Source organism: Phyllobates terribilis, unplaced genomic scaffold (genome assembly GCF_046119375.1).
Source record: "Phyllobates terribilis strain yellow unplaced genomic scaffold, ASM4611937v1 Scaffold_1__5_contigs__length_1240528914, whole genome shotgun sequence".
Lineage (NCBI taxonomy): Eukaryota > Metazoa > Chordata > Amphibia > Anura > Dendrobatidae > Phyllobates > Phyllobates terribilis.
In genome coordinates, this window is record NW_027362761.1 from 134,342,440 (window position 1) to 134,364,543 (window position 22,104).

Below are 22,104 nucleotides of genomic sequence, written 5' to 3' on the forward strand. Positions count from 1 at the left end.
AAGCTGATGCTTTGTCTCGCAGCTTTTCTCCCATGGTCGGTGCTGAGGAGGAGGAGAGCATTTTACAAGAAGGTGTTGTGATTGCTGCTTTGGACTCCATTTTGGAGGATGAGATTCTTAAAGCGCAGGAGAATGCCCCATCTAACACTCCCCATGGGAGGTTGTTTGTGCCTAGGACCTTTAGGAGAGATTTGTTTGTTGAGTGTCATGAGTCTCGGTTGGCAGGTTATCCAGGAATTTCTAAGACCAAGAGACTTGTGGGTTGCAGCTTTTGGTGGCCTGGATGGCAGAAGGAAGTCAATAAGTGGGTGCGTCAATGTACTGTGTGTGCTAGATCTAAGTCTTCGCATGCTCCTGCTGCGGGGTTGGTTTGCCCTCTGGAGGTTCCCAGTGCACCTTGGACACATCTGGCTATGGACTTTATTACTGACCTTCCCCCCTCTGAGGGTTTCACGGTCATCTGGGTGGTCGTGGACCGTTTTAGCAAGATGTGTCACTTGGTTCCCTTCATCAAACTGCCCTGCGCTAAGACACTCGCTAAGGCCTTTGTCAAGGAAATTGTCAGACTACATGGCGTTCCTACTGACATTGTTTCTGATAGGGGACCTCAGTTTGTGGCTCGTTTTTGGTGTGCCTTTTGTGACAGGTTGGGAGTTCATTTGTCGTTTTCATCCGGATATCATCCTGAGTCTAATGGCCAGACAGAAAGAAAGAACCAGGATGTTGAGCAGTTCTTGCATTGTTTTGTGGCAGACAATCAAGTGGGGTGGTCTGAGTTTCTGCCACTTGCTGAATTTGCTCTTAACAACCATACATCCTCTTCTGCTGGGTGTTCGCCTTTTTTTTGTTCTTCTGGGAGACATCCGTCTTTTGGGTCATTCTCCAAATTGGTATCGGCTGTTCCTGAGGAGGAGAGTTTTTCCGGTGATTTGGAGAGAGTTTGGACGGATGTGCGTGGTAATCTTCAGGAGGCTAACAAAAAATCTAAGAGGTACTTTGATAGGAAGCGGCAAGAGGTTTTGTTTGCTATTGGTGACATGGTTTGGTTGTCCTCTAAGAATCTGCGATTGAGGATTCCTTCTAAAAAATTGGGTCCCAAGTTTGTAGGGCCCTTTAAGGTGCTTCAGATAGTCAACCAATCTGCTGTTAGGTTGGAGGTTCCTACCTCCTGGAAGATTAATCCGGTGTTTCATGGTTCTCTGTTGAAAAGAGCTGATGTGTCGGATGGTGACGCCTCTGCCATTGTTCCTCCGGTGGTGGAGGACAAGGAATATGAAATTTCCCGCATCCTAAATTCTAGACGGTATAGAGGGAGTTTGCAGTATCTCGTCGCTTGGAAGGATTTCGGACCCGAGGATAACTCATGGGTGAGGGTGGATGATGTTTCTGCTACCAGACTTGTCAGAGCATTTCACAGGAGGTTTCCTGATAAGCCCGGGCCTAGGGGATCCGGAGGATCCTCTTAGAAGAGGGGGTACTGTTAGAACTCTCCTGTTAGGTTTTTTCTAGTTTGCTGGTCACATGACCTTTTTTGCCTATTTAATCCTGCTCCGCCCTCCTGGCCTTGCTGGACTTCATTGTAATTTCTACTCTTGAGCTAGCTTGGTGCTCTGTTACCTTTCTCAGTCAGTTTTGCTAGGTCTTCGGACCTCTATGTTCTATGTTGTTTGTTTGTCTTATTTCTGCTACAATTGATGCTAGGAGGTGTCCATCTTTCTCCCAGTCCCTAGTTCTTGTAGGGATCCCTTCCTCACATCTATAGGTCTTCGTTCAGACTAGCCGAGGACTTTAGCGGGTCTGATCGCGGGATCAGGTTCCCCGTTACATCGTAGGGATCCAGCTTAGTTCTATTGTAGGGACAGATCTCCTGTCTTTCCTTAGTGCTTGTAGCAGATCATAACAACAAGTCCATCTCCAAAGACCTGAATGTTCCTGTGTCTTCCGTTTGCAGTGTCATCAAGAAGATTAAAGCCCATGGCACTGTGGCTACCCTCCTTAGATGTGGACGGAAAAGAAAAATTGATGAGAGATTTCAACGCAAGATTGTGCGGATGGTGGATACAGAACCTCGACTAACATCCAAACAAGTTCAAGCTGCCCTGCAGTCCGAGGGTACAACAGTGTCAACCCGTACTATCCGTCGATGTCTGAATGAAAAGGGACTGCATGGTAGGATACCCAGGAAGACCCCACTTCTTACCCCGAGACATAAAAAAGCCAGGCTGTAGTTTGCCAAAACTTACCTGAGAATGCCAAAAACGTTTTGGAAGAATGTTCTCTGGTCATATGAGACAAAAGTAGAGCTTTTTGGGAAAATGCATTAACATAGAATGTACAGGAAAAAAAAAGAGGCATTCAAAGAAAAGAACACGGTCCCTACAGTCAAACATGGCGGAGGTTCCCTGATGTTTCGGGGTTGCTTTGCTGCCTTTGGCACTGGACTGCTTGACCGTGTGCATGGCATTATGAAGTTTGAAGACTACCAACAAATTTTGCAGCATAATGTAGGGCCCAGTGTGAGAAAGCTGGGTCTCCCTCAGAGGTCATGGGTCTTCCAGCAGGACAATGACCCAAAACACACTTCCAAAAGCACTATAAAATGGTTTGAGAGAAAGCACTGGAGACTTCTAAGGTGGCCAGCAATGAGTCCAGACCAGAATCCCATAGAACACCTGTGGAGAGATCTCAAAATGGCAGTTTGGAGAAGGCACCCTTCAAATATCAGGGACCTGGAGCAGTTTGCCAAAGAAGAATGGTCTACAATTCCAGCAGAGCATTGTAAGAAACTCATTGATGGTTACCGGAAGCAGTTGTTCACAGTTATTTTGGCTAAAGGTTGTGCAACCAAATATTAGGCTGAGGGTGCCAATACTTTTGTCCGGACCTTTTTTGGAGTTTTGTGTGAAATGATCAATGATCTGATTTTGGCTTCATTCTCTTTTGTGTTTTTTCCTTGCAAGCAAATTAAATGAAGAGAATAATACCAAAGAATTTGTGATTGCAATCATTTTCAGGAAGAAACTGAGTATTATCTGACAGAATTGCAGGGGTGCCAATACTTTTGGCCAGCACTGTACTGATGATATTAGTGCCAATTTTAATGAAAAAAGCATGTTAGTGATGCACACTAACACGCTAACAATGCTATGGGGCAGTTTACATAGTTGACAGGACATGACAGGTTCGCAAATTAAAGTCTGCAACCTTGCTGAAAGTTATCTGAGCACACAAATCTCCAAGGGTGTCCAAACTTTTGCTATGGCCCATTTTCCTTTTTTTAATTTTCAAAATGCAAATGATGAAAATATATATATATTTTTTTTTTTGCCTAAAATATGTGAAATGTATTTGCCTAAATTTGCCTAAAATATAGGAAATGTGTCACTTTAACTTTAGGCCTTTTAAAGATCATTTCATCTTCAACTTGTTTAACTGTTCACAATAACAGTAATTTTGACCAGGGGTGCCCAAACTTTTACATGCCACTGTATATAGACCAAAGCACGAAAGAATGATTCTTTTCAAATTGCACGAGAATTATGGCACATTTAACTTGATAAATGTCTCCCAATATAATTTCTTGTTTCTGGGATCAGACATCAAAACTAAAATGCAACATACAAATAAGCCTAACTGTGCCTTTATACAAATATATGCCTAAACCTTATATACAATTTTGTACTTCACACTTTTATGAGAAATAATCAAAAATTCTGAAACAATATTGTAAATTAATGAATGCAGTGACAAAGCATTTCTCATGTATAATGGTTTTATTACTATTTTATGACTTTGCCTGATTGTGAACAATGTTCCAGTTAAACATGCCACTTTACAAGCCTAAGTACATTCACAATGATACAGTAAATAATAGATGAGCTATCAATGCTCTCAGTAGAAACTCAGCAGTCACAACTATCATCGTCGGATGAAATTAAAAATTATGTTCAAACACAGAATTTTTTTGCATTTTGATTACAGCAAATCAGGAGAGTTTTGCATGTTTCTAAATTCTAATAATACAGTATGGTAGGTATAGCAAAGAACATTGGTAGCTAATGTTTAAAGGGTTCTGCACTAAGAAGAAAAGAGTAATTACACTGAGCTCCTGAAGTGCAAGGAGTTTAAATCACCCTGTTTACTCATCCACCTTATTATGCCTTCAATCCCATTATGCCTCTGAATGGCCTCATATGAACAAGTGGAACTGGTGCCATCTCTTACTGCGGGTGGGAGCAGTGTGATTGTTCTTTTTTCAATCGTCTCCTTTAATAATGGATAAGATATTATAAGAAATAAATCATGGAGGCAGGAATCTGTCTAATTAATGGCAGTACCTCTGAGGTTTTTGTCTTCTCGAATGAGAGCTTTTATGAAGCAGTGAAGCTAGGGATAGAGTATTATATAAGGTATTGGTATTTGTATAAGTAAAACAGATTTAGCCTTATTGAAACTGCTGAAGTCCTTTTCAACGGCCCCAATGAGATTATCCAGTTATCTAGTGATAGAACCCAATGAACTACTTGAAACTCATGGACTCCAATCCAGCTTATTCACCTGCCACCTTACTTACTATGCCTCATTTGCAATACTTGGCACCTATAAAATATTCGGCAGGAGATCATTGTGATTTTTCAGGTAGAAGGACCAGATGTTACTGCTACCTCTGCACCACCTATAGATAGCTATTTAAAAGTATCAAGATAAAGAGCAGATATAAGACTGACACATGGAATTCCATGCTGCATGGACAGGTTTTGAACAGAATTTCACTTTGAAATAGAAGTTAGTTCATTTTACCCCCAGACCATTAGCTAAGATAAACTTGAGCTACGATTGTACAAATAATTTTTTCAGAACGCTTAATTTCAAAATGTTTGTTAAATGTATCATCAACAAAGAAATGCTAGCAAAGAAATACTTAATCAAACTAATAGATAGAAACCATTCTTAACTGACTATGACTTTTGGTTATGTTTTTATTTGTTGCCCGATTCTAGTTTAGTTCCACCAGCTAAAAGATATCTGAGAAGCTCGTTTATCTGTAAATTCGGCTTTTTCACATCATTTTCACTTTTTTCCATGTGTCAATAATTATCTGAATCATATAGTAAATCATATAGTAAATTGGAATGGCAGTGTTTCAGTATTTTACATAGATCACAGACTGAACATGTAGCAAAAAAGGCAAACACAATTCTGGGTTGCATTAACAGAAGCATACAGTCTAGATCATGTGAAGTCATTATCTCTGCTCCTCTTTGGTCATGCCTCATCTGGAATACTGTGTCCAGTTCTGGGCACCACATCTTAATAAAGACATGAAGAAACTGGAGCAAGTTCAGAGAAGAGCGACCAGAATGGTGACCGGTCTGCAAACCATGTCCTATGAGGAACGGTTACAAAATTTGGGAATGTTTAGCTTGCAAAAGAGAAGACTGAAAGGAGACTTAATAGCTGTTTACAAGTATATCAAGGGCTGTCACATTGTAGAAGGATCATCTTTATTCTCATTTGCACAAAGAAAGACTAGAAAAAATGGGATGAAACTGCATGGAAGAAGATACAGATTAGACATTAGAAAAAACTTTTTGACAGTGAGGGTGATTAATGAATTAATGAGTGGAATAGGCTGCTACGAGAGGTGATGAGTTCTTTTTCAAAGGAAGTCTTCAAACAGAGGCTGGACAGATATCTGATAAGTGCAGTCTTAAGTGTACCTACCAACCTGCAGATTGGTAGGGGTCTGGGATCTGAGACTTGTCAGAAGAGCAATGTTAAGGAGGCAGAAGCGTACAGCTTGTACATGAGTATTTTTACAGAGCAGGGAACTATTGAGCCTGTAAAACGCTGTGTGCGTTCACATTAGGAGTTTTCCATACTTCTCCAGAAGCTTTGTAGTCATGCCACTGTACAGGTAAATCATATGTTTGCTAATAACTCCTACTGCAATAAAATGTATAATTTCTGTATACTTTTTTTTGCTATGCCACTATGTGTAGGTGCTACAGACTGCCTAGGTTACACAGTGTATGTCAAAAGGACATTCTTTTGATATATGTTAGGTTCATTTTATAAATATGTTTGTAGAGTGTGCTCCAAGGTCTGAACATAGCCTTAGATAAATGGCTATCTGTTATTTCAAATATGCCATTTTATGAAAAATAAAGGAAGACCAATGATTTATGCTCATATTCTGTCCAGACTTCCAATTTTTCAAGAATTGTGAATCATATTTATACTCAAATAATCAGTGTTATAAACCTATAGCACAAATAAATATCATGCTTTCCCTTATAAGTCTAGCACAATAATCACAAACTTTAGTTATTCTACTATAGTGTTAATTTTTTAAAAAGCCACTCCAGGTTTTTTTTTATACTTACACTTATATTCTTCTACTTACTAGCCACTGTCTTCAGCATTTCCCAGCCCTGTGGCACCATCTTGTGACCACAACGTTTGAATGACTCAAAGTCAGAGGTAACGGTCACAAACTCTCAATCTAAGTCTATGAGAGCCTCGTTCTGGTCTCGTTCTTGCTCTCATAGACTTACATTAAAGGAGATATCCGGGACTGCTAACAGAGGCAACTACTTGCCTGATGTTCTCAAAGCCGGTCATTGACCGCTCCTGCTGGAGATTCAGCTGCTCCCTGTGAACAGAGCAGCAGTTTCTCTTCCTGATGACAGGGCGGTACTACTGACGTCATGCTGATTGACATCCGGCTTCCCCCAATTAGGCAGTGTGGAGCCAGCTGTCAGTCAGCATGAACCAGTAGTACTGCCCTGTCAATAGGAAAAGAACCAGCCGCTCTGTTGACGTGACATCAGAGGATGTCTGTGACCGCTCTGTGCTGGCGGAGAACTGCGATGGGCACAAAAGTCAGCTAGGTAGCAACTATCTGCCTGTTAGTGATTAAGCACATTTTTTTTAAAGTCCCGGATATATCCCTTTAAGTTTTGACTCCCGGGGAATAACCGGATATCCAGGACTCAAGCAAACACCGGAGCAATCAGGAAGATCACAAACTGCTGGAGACTGACTGGAGCGGAACTGATAAAAAATGAAGACAATGGCTGGTAAGTATCATTGGGGGCAGGGATCTTAGTTTAGTGGCACCACTCCAGCACTGCAATAAAAGAAAAATGCTGGAGTGGTGCTTTTAAGCTTTTAGACAATATTTTAGTTTGTTCACCACACCAATCCTCATCAATTACTTTGTAATGCTGATCACATAAGTATTCTTCTAAAAATAAAAAATACATATCTTTATGGTTTATTTTTAATATTTACATGTATGGAATATTGAATCTGTCATAAATGTCAACTCATCAGGGATCTGGTAGCATTTATTGGAAAGGAGACTGACTTTGGGTTGCTTAGCCATATCTAGGAACTACCAGTAATGGGAACCAGGCCAATCCTTGTCATTGTTGTTATTGTGAGGCTTATCCAGGGGGCCTTCACCAATCAGACATTTATAAAACTTATGTTTGATAGTATTCTAGGGAAAGTATACCCAAACGTATATCCATATATCATGTATAAACAATGTATCATATTTAATCAATGTGATTATCTGCTAGCTGACCAACTATGCCTTTAATGACTTTATCAGTGCATTGTAGAAGTAACCAAAGCACCCAGTTAATACTGCAACATAAGAAATAGATTCAAGTTTACTGTTACACACGTGAATGATGACAATAATTATTCTCATTCTTAGATTTTTTCAATAATAACAGTAATATTGTAAACATACATGAATTGGAAAGGCTCGTGATGTATGAATACTTTTTGCTTTGGTTATGATCACTATGGACACAAATAATTTTCTCCATGTCTTTTCAATTGCTACATTTGTATAAGGGAAATATATGCGTGTGAAGAAAGGGTAAGAGCGTGCAAGTGAATTGAGCAAACAAGTAATCTTAAGCTCTATCTCAAAGAGCCCATTTATGTATTTATTGGGGGAGTTTAGATATCTTTCATTTTTTTACTTGAATGATGTACATAGCAATGTATAAGCAAGTGACCTTAAAACTGAGCACCAATATGACATTCTTCTTGCAGTTGACAATAGCAAATGTTTTGGTCCTTAGTGTAAAAATAACTGTATCTAACAAATATCTCATTTTATAAACGTTGCATATTGGCAACAATGTTAGTGTCATGTTAAAGGGCATCTCTCCACATTGAAAGTAGAGATGATTCTCGCATCAGCAACCATTTATGGAAACATCTGACAAGGCTGTCTATAGGAAAGGTAGCATGTAGAAAAATAAAAGCCACACGTTAAACTATCACATATGAGGGCTGTAGGAAAGAACTTTCAAGGGTCGCATATGCAAAGTACGTAACACAGGGAAAACCTGTGCAGGCTTCAGATACACGGACTATTAATTCTACTAATCATATAATCAATAAATCACAAAACAGAACCAAACAGCGTTAGCCATTTAAAATATATTAAGACTTGAAATGACATGTTTCATAAAAATATCTACATTTTAGTTTGAAAACAGGTGAAAATATCCTACTTATTCAGTGTGTGAACGGAAGCTTATAGTTAGGGTTTCTGCAGCAGATTTGTATCTGCTGACAAACAAGGCTTCAGTGAAATGCAAAAACTACAGTATAATACGCTTTCATAATGAGCTAAATTAAAATAGCTGATATACGGTGCTTACATACACTCCATAAAACTGACAATTCCCACGGATATATACAGTTACAATTATTATATATTCAACCTAATAGTTATAAAACCCACAATTTCACAACTTACATTCATGTGACAGCATTTACTGTATTATTCCCAACAAGAAATCCGACATTTCTACCCAAATTGAACAAAACAAAGCAAACAACATGAAAACCATTATATAAACATTAAATGCTATCAGTCTATAACAAAATGAATATGTTATTATTCTCAATAGATATACAAATCAGCAAATGTATAGATTATTGGGAAATAATGCTGTGTGCAGAGCCAGGGATCTGCTGGCTTAATATTATTTTCTGTTCATTCAAAAGTTTTTATCATTCGCCCTCAGCTGGTGAAAAATGGCACTGCAATTCTTCAAAGCTAAACCAAAAGCTAGAGAAATGTGCCTCATCTTCCCCAGAGACACTCCAGATGCTGAACAAGAGGATATGGAAATAGAGAACCTCCAGCAAAATATGAATAATAAATTAACTACTCACAATCTGATACACAAGTTGCTCTATTGATTATTTCATTTATTCCAGCTATTAGAAACGCTGCCTATTTCTGTCTCAGTCTTACTGAATCTTTTGCTTTCACCCTAAGCATTGTATATAGACATTTGCAAGGGGTTAATATTGAGGCGTTATGCTACAATCATTGTTGCATAAGGTGAGTGTGAACTCAACCTTATAAATTATCCTTATCTTTACGATGGTCCCCTTGTTATGTGGTTTTAGCATTTTTTTTTTACTGGTAAGTGATGTCACCATTAACAGAATACATGAAATGGTTGGTGCTTGGATATAAAATGTGACCTGCTTTGTATCCACAAGAGAAAAATTGACAAGTATTCACAAACACACATGGCACTTCCACAGTGCAAACCTGGTAGAAAACACTTGAGCGCTGATAAAAGTCAAGCCTATGCCTGGTATATATATAAAATCCATATAGCTAGGTAAAATTTGGTGTAATGGTTGGATTGCCGTTCCTGATTGCAACCTATGACGTGCGGTGCAGTGATCCCTCCCAACCTTTGCTAGTATGGGGCTAAATGCTTCTGTAGATGTGAAGCAAAGCTCATGCCCATAAAATACTCATGAACAATATTTTTTTTTTAGAGCTTAGTAATAAAGACCACCATGAGCGGGTTTCATAAATAATTGCTCATTGACCTAATGCTTGTACATACAAGTCATATAATAAGTATGGATTTCATTTAGAATGCAGTGCTGTCTATGGGGTAAGTACAAATATTAAAACACAGGCTGTAGTTATATGGACTATGGGTCGCCCCTATAACACAGGTATCACCATTTCTTAATGAACATAGGTGTCTAAGTTATATAAATAAGGAAGAGTCATTATGTGATAGCTTGCTTGCAATATCTGCACTAATGACGGAGAACAGAGACAGCCGGCATACATAATTCATCTTTATCCATCCTATTCAGCCTTGTGTGTGAACTAGGGATGTAAGAAAACAATGACATGTCTGGAGCTGACTTCCAGGTGATAAGTGTTTTTAATATAGCTGAGAGATAGATTTCATAACACCATTTTTTTAAAAAAAAACAATGAACATCACCATTGCCCAGAGGAAGAACAACAGACAGTCAGTGACTATCAGGAATATACCCCAAGTATTATAGGGAACATTTATGCAATGCCAGCCTTTGATAAGGTATGGCTAAATAATGGCACAGCATAATCACAATCTCTTGCTGTCAAGTCTAGAAAATGCATCTGTCAAAGACTTCCATTAGTGCCTGAAAAGCCACCTGAATACACAGTTACTATGTTTTACACACTATATCCTTATAACTATACACACTATGCTGGCAAATAATAAGTAAAAGTGTGATCTCCTGTTTTTAAACAACTTGTCTACATAACATTTTTTCCCTTTATCTGTCTCTGTCACCCTTTAAGCAAAAGTCACCACAATTACATTGCACTGTTGATAGCCATTCATTTTCTTCCTACCTGGGCACAGCAAAGCTGTGACATTTTACTGTTATCTAGGGTGTGCATGAGTGCCAGTGCTGCTTTTTGCTTTGCTGGCGAATATTTAAAAAGCAAAGTGACTGGAGACCTTTAAAACACACAAGCAATTACATGTACAACATTTCCGACAACACAACCCTTTCTCCTTTCTGTCTTTCTATTGAGATCTTTACATTCAGTTCCTTTTCTGCAGTCTTTACACATGCAGATCTTACAGAATTTACCATCAGCAGGGTAGAGGCAGACGTGTGTGCTTCTTCCATCAGATCTCTTTCTTCTACCCATTGATCAAGCCTCAGTAATCTGATTTGATTCCCTGTTATGTATCACTGCCCTGATATACAACCTCATTTCCCTAAGACTGTGCTTGCAATATGGAATAAAAGATGAGACAGAGGAGAGGGATTGCTACTCACCTTGTGGCTCTGTCAATTATCCTGATGTGGTTGTCATAAGCTATGTACTGGCCAAGCATACACAAAGTCTAGAATGTGACATCCAACAACCAAAAAGGTAGTAGATCTTCCAAATGCCTCCCCAAGCACCCCTACTAGTAGTAATCCATTTAGTACCAGAGTGTTCTCTGAACAGAATCTTATCACGTTTAGGTTTCCTTCAAACTTGTTTTTCTTTTTTTTTTCCCTCCCTCTATTCTTCACATCATTTCTAATAATCCCCTTCGAGAGACAGCGACCAGAATAAAAAACACAAAGCCCTCCACAATCACATCCAGCTGTAAAATGTTGGAACCCCCTTCCACCACGAAGCGATTGTTTTCCAGGTGCTTAAGGAGGTGATGGCTGGAGACAAACTTGAGGCACCTTGTCTCTGCAGGCTTGAAAAAGCAAACTTTAAGAAAGAGTATCATGCGCCTATACAAGCAAAGATGTCAAAAAGCAAAAAAGAGAGAAAGATCCGCTTTTATTCAAGAAGTAGTAAAAATACACTTAAAGGAAATCCAATGCACTGTGATCCCCAGCTGATCTGTATCCCACGCTTGTCTTCAGTCTCTCTCACTTAGAAGTATGTTCCTGATAACACTGTGTTAATCCATCCACACTGTGATGTGCTGGCTCCTGCCTTTTAGCCTCCTTCTTGCTCATAGGGAGCTGTCCAGCAGGCAGGTGCTGAAGCTGGAGGCTGCTCACACTCCCATCCAACTCTCACACAACGCAGAACTGGAGGTAGCATGCAAGCTGCAGCCTGCTCCGAATGAGACGCCACACCCCCATCACCTGACCTATATTGCAGCAGCAGCAGCTTCTCAAGAGCATATTAACTCCTTGCTAAGGCTGTCCTACTATTATGAGCAATCAGCTCATCACACTGTTAAAAAGGTGCTATTTCAGTCTTTAACAAGGTCACATGTGGAGACCATGCTTCACCGAGGAAGGAAACTTTCCTGATTAGATCATGAAGGAAACATGTAACACAGGGAGACTCCCCTTCCATATAATTAACCTACATCTTTAGGTTGTGAAGCTTGCATCTACAAATGGAAAAGCAGAATCGTCAGCAATGCATTTGATGGAGGCAGAATATGCATCACTTCACTATGGAAAGCGATGGACAGAATATGAGGCTGACTTATGGCATTATATACTCAGCACTGTGCAAATGTTTTACGCAGGTGGAGAAAAAATGTTGTAAAGTAAGAATGCTTGCATCCACTAAGGCAAGGGTGGGGAACCTTATTTCTGCCAAGGGCCGTTTGGATATTTATACCATCTTTCGAGGGCTGCAAAAATAGTGTGCTAACTTCCCCCACAAAGTATGTCCTGATTGTGGCACTAGTGACAGGACGTAATCTTTCATTGCACACACCTCAATGTTCAGTAGTGAACACTGCATGCTCATGCTCACAGAGCAAGAAGAAATTAAAGGAGTGGTGGCTGTCAAAATACAGCTGCCGGCCCAAGCACTGTGATACCGAGGAATCTGCCCAGGGTCCGGATAAAAGGTCATCAAGGGCTGTAAACGGCCCACGGACCTGAGGTTCCCCACCCCTGCACTAGGGTATATGACGCGCCCCCTGGGCCGTGGGGTGCTCGGTGCCAGGCCGGTCGGTGCAGGGGATGTCACAGTGGCGGTGACTCGGTCTGTGACCCAGGGTGGTGAATAAAAGGGGGATTATTGAAAGGGGATTATAGTTTTTATATAAATGTTCGTGACGCCACCTTTGGTATGCGCTATATGGAGCCGCCGCTGCGGTGCAGATCCTCTGGAGCTGATGGTGACGCAGCTGAGTTGGTTCAGCTCTCCACAGGCAGAGGTTATCTTGAGGGCAGGAAATGGTGATGTTATAGATGTTGCTGTGCAGTGTAATGCAGGGGATGGCGCAGTTAATAATCAGTCCACAACTTAATGGCGGTTTTCTCTTATCTTTACTTGCGGTGGTTAGGCAGACCGGGGCCTGGGTACTAGCTGGTAGTAGAGGTCCGGGCGGCCTGGAAGCAAGTTGGGAATCCACCTCACCAGGTGAAGTTGTAGGCCTTCCCTTTGCACTAATCTCTTTGGCCCTGCTGCTTATAGTTGTGCTGCAGCCCTCGTCCCTGAGTAAAACGTCTTTGTGCTCACCCGTATGGCAGGCAGCTCGGGCCTTCCTGGAGTGTCGCTCCTACGTGGCGGTGCTGGGCCCTATGGTGCTGTTGAGCCTCTGGGCGTCTGATGGGGCCAGGAGACCTGCAGTCTACTGCCCTCCGGATTCTGCTGCTGGGCCTTCAGTGCCCCACAACCTCGGACTCCGGTGTCCGGTTCTTCTACGCTCCTCTCTGGGGTGAGTTGCCGTGCGGCTCCACTCCCCAGGTATTTCCTCGTCGCTGTCCTGTATTCAACTCCTCACTAACTCTAACTAACCCCACCTCCATATTCCAGTTGCTAAGGGGAGGAGCTCCCCTTGCTGGTCTGAAGCCAGGAAAGTGTTGCATGCTAGTATGCCTGATTAGGGGACCCCTCCTTTCTTCCATGCATGGTATCACCCCTTGTGAGGGAGGCAATGCCACTGTGGCAACGGGACTCCTGGGGTGCCACATATAGTTGTCACATGGCACACCCTCTGTTCCACTGACATGAAAAGTCAGATGACATATCTATGCTATGGAAATACAGTACAATGTACGAACAGTGGTCACCACCGACACAAAGGGGAATAGAGGTAACAAGGATGATAGTCCAGTGCAACTTAGCAAAAAGTAATATGGATGACAGGTGCGCTGAACAACGCATCAGTGACATGGATAATAATTGCCATATGAAAATAACCTTAACCGTGATTGAATGTTATGTGGATATTCTTGGTCACGTGCTGCACCAAATTCTTTTTTGCCCAAGCATCTGCATTTCTGATTTAGGCAGCGAATTATTTCATCTGAAGTACTTTTTAAAAGTTTTAGGCATGTGGGAAAAAAATTCAGAAAAATAAGAATTTATGCATCTATTAGAATATACAAAAATGGAGAAGCAAGAGTCCATGCTACCACATGACTCTTCGTTCTCCGTCTTTGCATATTTAATTGAGTCGCTACAAATATTTAGGTACTAATATTTATTAGGATAAAGTTGTCACATGGTGCGATTTCAGTGAAAGCAATGGGGACCACAGGTAACACAGACCATAGTCCAGCGCAACCTGACAGTGGGTAATATGGATGACAGGTGCACTGAACAATGCACTGACATGGTCAAAATGAAAAAATTTGGGATTTCACCTGATGGGATGTTACATGCATAGGCGAATTATAATGAGGTCAATCTGGGCTACCGCCCGGGGCTCCGGGGTGTCTATGGCCAGATTGCCCTCATTATATGTGCGGCGCCGTGGCACAAACTGGCAGACAGTGGCGGGGGGCCCCCGGACCGCGCCGAAAACAGCGGCGCACGGCCGCTACTTCTTCTTCAGCCAGGCCAGCACCGCACCTGTTAACTTCCATGTGCTGGCCAGGCCATGTCACAGCTAGGAGACACGGCCCTGTGCGCGGCCGTGTCTCCTTGCTGTGACGTCACGTAGAGCGCGCCTGGCCTGCACTGCTGCACTGGAGAGGAGCAGGGGGACTGGGACCGGGGGATGGTGAGTGTGTGTGAGTGTGTGTGACAGTGTGTGTGAGAGTGTGTGTGTGAGAGTGTGTGTGAGTATGTGTGTGAGTGTGTGTGAGTGTGTGTGTGATTGAGTGAGTGCGTGTGTGTGCAGGCAGATATCCTTGTGTGATGTCTGCTTATATGTATTTTTCTGTTTCAAATGTGTTTATGCGTGTATGTATATGTCTGTATATGTTTGTGTGTGCGTGACTGCGTGTGGCCTCCCGCTGTCTCTGGGGGGGCGCTGTGCGGCCTCCCGCTGTGTATAGATGGCGCCGTGCGGCCTCCTGCTGTCTATAGATGGCTACGTGTGGCCTCCCGCTGTATATAGATGGCTACGTGCGGCCTCCTGCTGTGTATAGATGGCTACATGTGGCCTCTTGCTGTGTGCTGATGGCGCCGTGTGGCCTCCCGCTGTGTATAGATGGCTACGTGCGGCCTCCTGCTGTGTATAGATGGTGCCATGCAGCCTCCTGCTGTGTATAGATGGCTACGTGCGGCCTCCTGCTGTGTATAGATGGCTACATGTGGCCTCCTGCTGTGTGTAGCTGGTGCCGTGCAGCCTCTTGCTATGTATAAATGGCTACGTGTGGCCTCCCGCTATATGAAGATGGCTACGTGCGGCCTCCCGCTGTGTATAGATGACTATGTGCGGCCTCCCACTGTATATTGATGGCTACGTGCAGCCTCCTGCTGTGTATAGATGGCTACGTGCGCCCCCCTGCTGTGTATATATGGCTACGTGTGGCATCCCACTGTGTACAGATGGCTACATGTGGCCTCCTGCTGTGTGTAGATGGTGCCGTGCAGCCTCCTGCTGTGTATAGATGGCTACGTGCGGCCTCCTGCTGTGTATAGATAGCTACGTGCAGCCTCCTGCTGTGTATAGATGGCTACGTGCGTCCTCCTGCTGTATATAGATGGCTACATGTGGCCTCCTGCTGTGTGCAGATGGTGCCGTGCGGCCTCTTGCTATGTATGGATGGCTACATGCGGCCTACCGCTGTATATAGATGGCTATGTGCGGCATCCCGCTGTGAACAGATGGCGCCGTGCAGCCTCCTGCTGTGTATAGATGGCTACGTGCGGCATCCTGCTGTGTATAGAGGCTGCATGTGGCCTCCCGCTGTATATAGATGTCTACGTGTGGCCTCCTACTGTGTATAGATGGCTACATGTGGCCTCCTGCTGTGTGTAGATGGCACCGTGCGGCCTCCCGCGGTGTATAGATGGCTACGTGCGGCCTTCCGCTGTATTTAGATGGCTACGTGCGGCCTTCCGCTGTATTTAGATGGCTACGTGCGGCCTCCTGCTGTGTATAGATGGCGCCGTGCAGTCTCCTGCTGTGTATAGATGGCTATGTGCGCCACTCTGCTGTATATAGATGGCTCCGTGCGGCCTCCCGCTGTGTATAGATGGCGCCGTGCGGCCTCCTGCTGTGTAAAGATGGCTACGTGCGGCCTCCTGCTGTGTAAAGATGGCTACGTGCGGCCCCCTGCTGTGTATAGATGGCTACGTGTGCTCAATATTGAGTCATACAATTAATGTAAGGCTATGTGCCCACGATGCAGAAATGCTCCAGATTTTTTTTGAGCGTTTATGCATCTCCCTGGCAGAAAAAACGCATGCGGATTGTACATGCGTTTTTCCTGCCAGGGACATGCGGATGTGAAGCGTTCTTCACCTGCATTTCCGCATGCGGGTTATCAATCGCTTTCCAAGCGATTTTAACATCACTTGGAATGTGCTTGACAACTTGGTCACACTATATAAATCCATGCAACCAGCATGGATTTATATACAGTACAGACCAAAAGTTTGGACACATCTTAGATTTTTCTGCATTTTCATGACTTTGAAAATTGTACATTCACACTGAACGCATCAAAACTATGAATTAACATATGTGGAATTATATACTTAACAAAAAAGTGTGAAACAACTGAAAATATGTCTTATATTCTAGGTTCTTCAAAGTAGCCACCTTTTGCTTTGATGACTGCTTCGCACACTCTTGGCATTCTCTTGATGACCTTCAAGAGGTAGTCACCGGAAATGGTCTTCAAACAATCTTGAAGGAGTTCCCAGATATGCTTAGCACTTGTTGGCCCTTTTGCCTTCACTCTGCGGTCCAGCTCACCCCAAACCATCTCGATTGGGTTCAGGTCTGGTGACTGTGGAGGCCAGGTCATCTGGCGTAGCACCCCATCACTCTCCTTCTTGGTCAAATAGCCCTTACACAGCCTGGAGGTGTGTTTGGGGTCATTGTCCTGTTGAAAAATAAATGATGGTCCAACTAAACGCAAACCGGATGGAATAGCATGCCGCGGCAAGATGCTGTTGTAGCCATGCTGGTTCAGTATGCCTTCAATTTTGAATAAATCCCCAACAGTGTCACCAGCAAAGCACCCCCACACCATCACACCTTCTCCTCCATGCTTTACGATGGGACCCAGGCATGTAGAGTCCATCTGTTCACCTTTTCTGCGTCGCACAAAGTCACGGTGGTTGGAACTAAAGATCTCAAATTTGGACTCAACAGATCAAAGCACAGATTTCCACTGGTCTAATGTCCATTCATTGTGTTCTTTAGCCCAAACAAGTCTCTTCTGCTTGTTGCCTGTCCTTAGCAGTGGTTTCCTAGCAGCTATTTTACCATGAAGGCATGCTGCACAAAGTCTCCTCTTAACAGTTGTTGTAGAGATGTGTCTGCTGCTAGAACTCTGTGTGGCATTGACCTGGTCTCTAATCTGAGCTGCTGTTAACCTGCTATTTCTGAGGCTGGTGACTCGGATAAACTTATCCTCAGAAGCAGAGGTGACTCTTGATCTTCCTTTCCTGGGGCGGTCCTCATGTGAGCCAGTTTCTTTGTAGTGCTTGATGGTTTTTGCAATTGCACTTGGGGACACTTTCAACGTTTTCCCAATTTTTCGGACTGACTGACCTTCATTTTTAAAAGTAATAATGACCACTCATTTTTCTTTACTTAGCTGCTTTTTTCTTGCCATAATACAAATTCTAACAGTCTATTCAGTAGGACTATCAGCTGTGTATCCACCAGACATCTGCACAACATAACTGATGGTCCCAACCCCATTTATAAGGCAAGAAATCCCACTTATTAAACCTGACAGGGCACACCTGTGAAGTGAAAACCATTTCCGGTGACTACCTCTTGAAGCTCATCAAGAGAATGCCAAGAGTGTGCAAAGCAGTCATCAAAGCAAAAGGTGGCTACTTTGAAGAACCTAGAATATAAGACATATTTTCAGTTGTTTCACACTTTTTTGTTAGGTATATAATTCCACATGTGTTAATTCATAGTTTTGATGCCTTCAGTGTGAATGTACAATTTTCATGAAAATACAGAAAAATCTTTAAATGAGAAGGTGTGTCCAAACTTTTGGTCTGTACTGTATTTTGACCGTAAAAGAATGGTAAAAAATAAAAAATAAATATATAATTAGCTTCTGATGGCCTGCCGATGTCAGCGGTCGCGTGACCCATCACATGACTAAATTACGTCACGGCAGGTCCTTTTCAGACCATCGCGAGCTGCCGGCAAGCCAGGACACATTGGATAAAGACACCGGGGGCCATCAGAAGGTAAGTATAATATTTATTTTTTATTTTATTCTTTTTTTACAGGTTCTATGGTACCCGGGTCCGGAGGAGAGTCTCCTCTTCTCCAAACCCTGGTACCTCCGCACATTGAAACGCATGGAATCCGCATGTACAGATGCAGTGATTCAATGCGTTCCAATGCAAGTCAATGTTGGCGAAAACGTTGCACTTCCGAAAAATAATTGGTAGTGCTGTGGATTTTTCCGCAATGATAATCCGCAGCGGAAATTTCCACAGCATGTGCACAGTACATGCAGATTATCATTGGGGAACATGACAGGCTTTCTACCAAGCATTTTTTAAGCGTTTCTGCAGCGGAATTGCCGCTGCGGAAATGCTAAAAAAACGCATAGTGGGCATACAGCCTAAAAAAAATTATTATAATTAATATTGTGCCAAATTAATTTCACCCTAAAAAAAATTATTATAATTAATATTGTGCCAAATTAATTTCACGAGAACTATCACATGATCTATCACAGGGGATCATGTGACCTGTGATACATCAGGTGTGTGTGCACTTGCACCCAGTTTTGAAACGAACTTTAGAAGGAGATTGTTCCAAACATCTTGAAGAACCAGCCCCCAATTTTCTGTGGATGTGGCTTTGTGCAAATCATTTTGTCGTTTTATGCAATTTCAGACAGACTCGATGATGTCGACATCAAGGCTTTGTGGGGATCATATCATTCACTTCCAGGACTTCTTGTTCTTTTTTACACTAAAGATAATTCTTAATGACATTGTCAATATGTTTGGGGTCGTTGTACTGATACTAAATAAATTTGGAGGCACTCAGATGCCTCCTGATTGTTTTGCATGATGGATAAATGTCTGAATGTATTAATCAATATTAGGCCCCCTTCACACATACTCTTAAAAAAGTACACATGAGAGGGTCCATTTTTTATACTGTGTGGCTTACTGTTGGCTGTCCTTGTGTACATGTGTACCGTCCGTATGTCATCCGAGTGCACCATCCATGTGACACGAACCGGAATAGAATGCAGAATATGAATTACAGATGTTTAAGTGTTAAAAATGTGCAAAGATAATAGATAGATAGACAGACAGACAGATAGATAGATAGATAGATAGATAGATAGATAGATAGATAGATAGATAGATAGATAGATAGATAGATATGGGGTAAATAGATGATTGATAGATAGATATGGGTTAGATAGCTAGCTAGATAGATATCCGTGAGATATATAATTAGTGCCTTGTGTGTGTTGGTTACTGTACATGTATTAAGCTAATAAATAAGTAAATAAATGAAAAAATTGATAACCCTATTTTTGATAACCGGCAAAGGTAAACCAGACAACTGTGAGCTGACTATTATTATTATTATTATTTATTATTATAGCGCCAATTTATTCCATGGAACTTTACATGTGAAAAAGGGGGTATACATACAAAAACAATTACAATGATCTTTAACAAAACGTGACGGCGACTGGTACAGGAGGAGCGAGGACCCTGCCAGCGAGGGCTCACAGTCTATCAGGCTCGGAAGGTCTATAGTTATTGGGCCCTTCCCAGCCTAAAAATACCAGCCCATAGCTACCCCAGAAGTGGTGCATCACATTAGATACATCAATTTTGGCGCTTTGCATTGGCTCTTCCCGATTGTCCTGGTGCTTTGGCAATCGGGGTAATGGGGCTTGGTGATGATCTCAGCTCTGATTTAACAAAATTTACATCTGGCATCATGCGCTGATGTTAGTAGTAGAGAAAGGTGTCTATCTGATACCCATTAATAAAAAAAAAACACAAAAAACACACAAACACCTTTGTAATGATATTGTTACTATCACATCAACATGTGATAGTAACAATATCATTACAAAGGTGCATGTTTGAGGCTAATACCTCTTGCTAATACCTATTGGGGAGGAAAGATATTGTGATTGACAACTAAGATAGAAAACCTTAGCTGACAGCTATGAAGGACATGTAACCTTTACATGGAGTATTCTGGGTGGCAACCATGTTTTTACAGTGGTTGTTAATTATAGGATTAATATAGTTTACAGCCATGGCAGACAGCTATAGATTGATGCTTTAGATAACAGACAGTCCAAGTTCACACGCATCGAGTGATCTCTGCTGAACACTACAATGGGATTTATGTCAGAAGCCTCAAAAAACAGAAACCCAGACAGAGCACCAACTGAGCCATTCACTTAAGTAAAGTCGAAGGAGTCAACTTTAAAAAGAGAAATATTACCAAATAATGTCAGACATGTACAAAAATGTGGGAGTGACATCAGAGTCAATGCTTGCTGTTACGCCCAACGGTGGCGTAAGTGGATTTGTGGACCCACTGTTCCACAGGGCTGGGCCTGCCTAGGAAGGAGCGTAGTTAAGCAGCTACCTGGTGTTCACTGGAGCTCCAGATGGTGGAGACAGACTGGGCTGCAGGTAGCCAACAGGTACTACTCATAAGCAAAACCCGGAATTGCAGCTGCTGACCCCAAGGGTCAAGTTCGCTGGCACTGATTAAAGACAAGGGCACCATTCAGACTAACAAGTTGTGGCTGATTCGGAGACTAGATTAATTAGACCGGGAACATATGGACCGGGGGAAAAAGTTTCAGGAACTGACCGTCAATGAACCAGGGAAGCATGTTCAGGTTCTGGCTGCACGCAGACCAGAGGGGCAGGTTCAGGCTTCACATGGACCAGGGGAGTAGGATTTAGGTTCAGGATGCACATGGACCAGGGGGGAAGGTTCAGGCTCAGGCTGCACATGCACCAGGGGAGCATTTTGAGGCTAAGTCTGCACATGGACCAGGGGAGCAGGTTCAGGCTCTAGCCACACATGAACCAGGGGAGCAGGACTGGCTGCACCAGGACCAGGGGACAATGTTCAGACGCTGACCGCACCGGGACCAGGGGATTTTGGAAACAGGACTGGCAGCACCAGGACCAATGGAGAAATTTCAGGCTCAGGCTGCATATGGACCAGCGGAGCAGGTTCAGGAACTGGTCACACACGGACCAAGGATTTGGGTTCAGGACACTAGCCACACCGGGACCAGGGGACAAAACAACTCGCTAGTAGGAGAAACTAAACACTAATGAATATTGATGCTTTGGCCACTCCCTAAAGGGGATTGAGTCTTTTATACAAGATGCCTCCCAGCAATTGTTCTGGGACCTCTTGCTGGTGTACTCAGATAATAAATGCCTCATAGGTATTTGCTGGGGGCATTTTAGTATGTATGTGCACTGCCCCTTCAAGAATGGGGGAGCATGCACTCGCGCATACTAGGCACGCTGCCAGGAAATGCGGCGGCTACAAGCAGGAGACATGCCAGCAGAAGGGGACCATGCCACGGGGTGGAGCATCTGACAATAGTGTTACACTTGCTGCCTCTATTTCTGCCTCTGCTAATGGGATCCACTGCACCTTCTTTTCAGGCAACATGGGGCGAAAATGCAGCATTTCTGTGTATTCTTGTAGTGCCATCCCGAGAGCTTAGGGGTTAACTTCTATCTCTGCTTTACATTTGCTCTCTGCTGATTAACCCTGAGTGGGCTGCTGCCATTTAAGTTCTTGTATCTCTATACAATGCTGCCAATTATTAAGTTTCGCTAAAACTGGTTCATAATCCTGCTCTTTCATCCTGTGGTGCTATTTTGATTTTTCTGTTTCTTGACTTCAGCTTGTA

At 42.7% G+C, this 22,104-nt stretch overlaps 1 protein-coding gene across 10 annotated transcripts in view; it reads right to left on the reverse strand.

The window, feature by feature from the left end:
- The window catches only part of LINGO2 (leucine rich repeat and Ig domain containing 2), a 2,408,131-nt gene extending 2,396,068 nt beyond the window's left edge, over nt 1–12,063 (reverse strand). For 3 of the 10 annotated variants that reach the window (XM_073667628.1, XM_073667593.1, XM_073667612.1), the window contains exon 1: nt 11,140–12,063. The gene's annotated coding sequence lies outside the window, so the exon portion shown is untranslated. Of the gene's footprint in view, nt 1–10,947; nt 11,027–11,139 lie in introns of those variants that run through there. The other 7 variants (XM_073667565.1, XM_073667524.1, XM_073667575.1 and 4 more) reach the window with 6 other exon arrangements.
- Nucleotides 12,064–22,104: the final 10,041 nt, after the last annotated feature.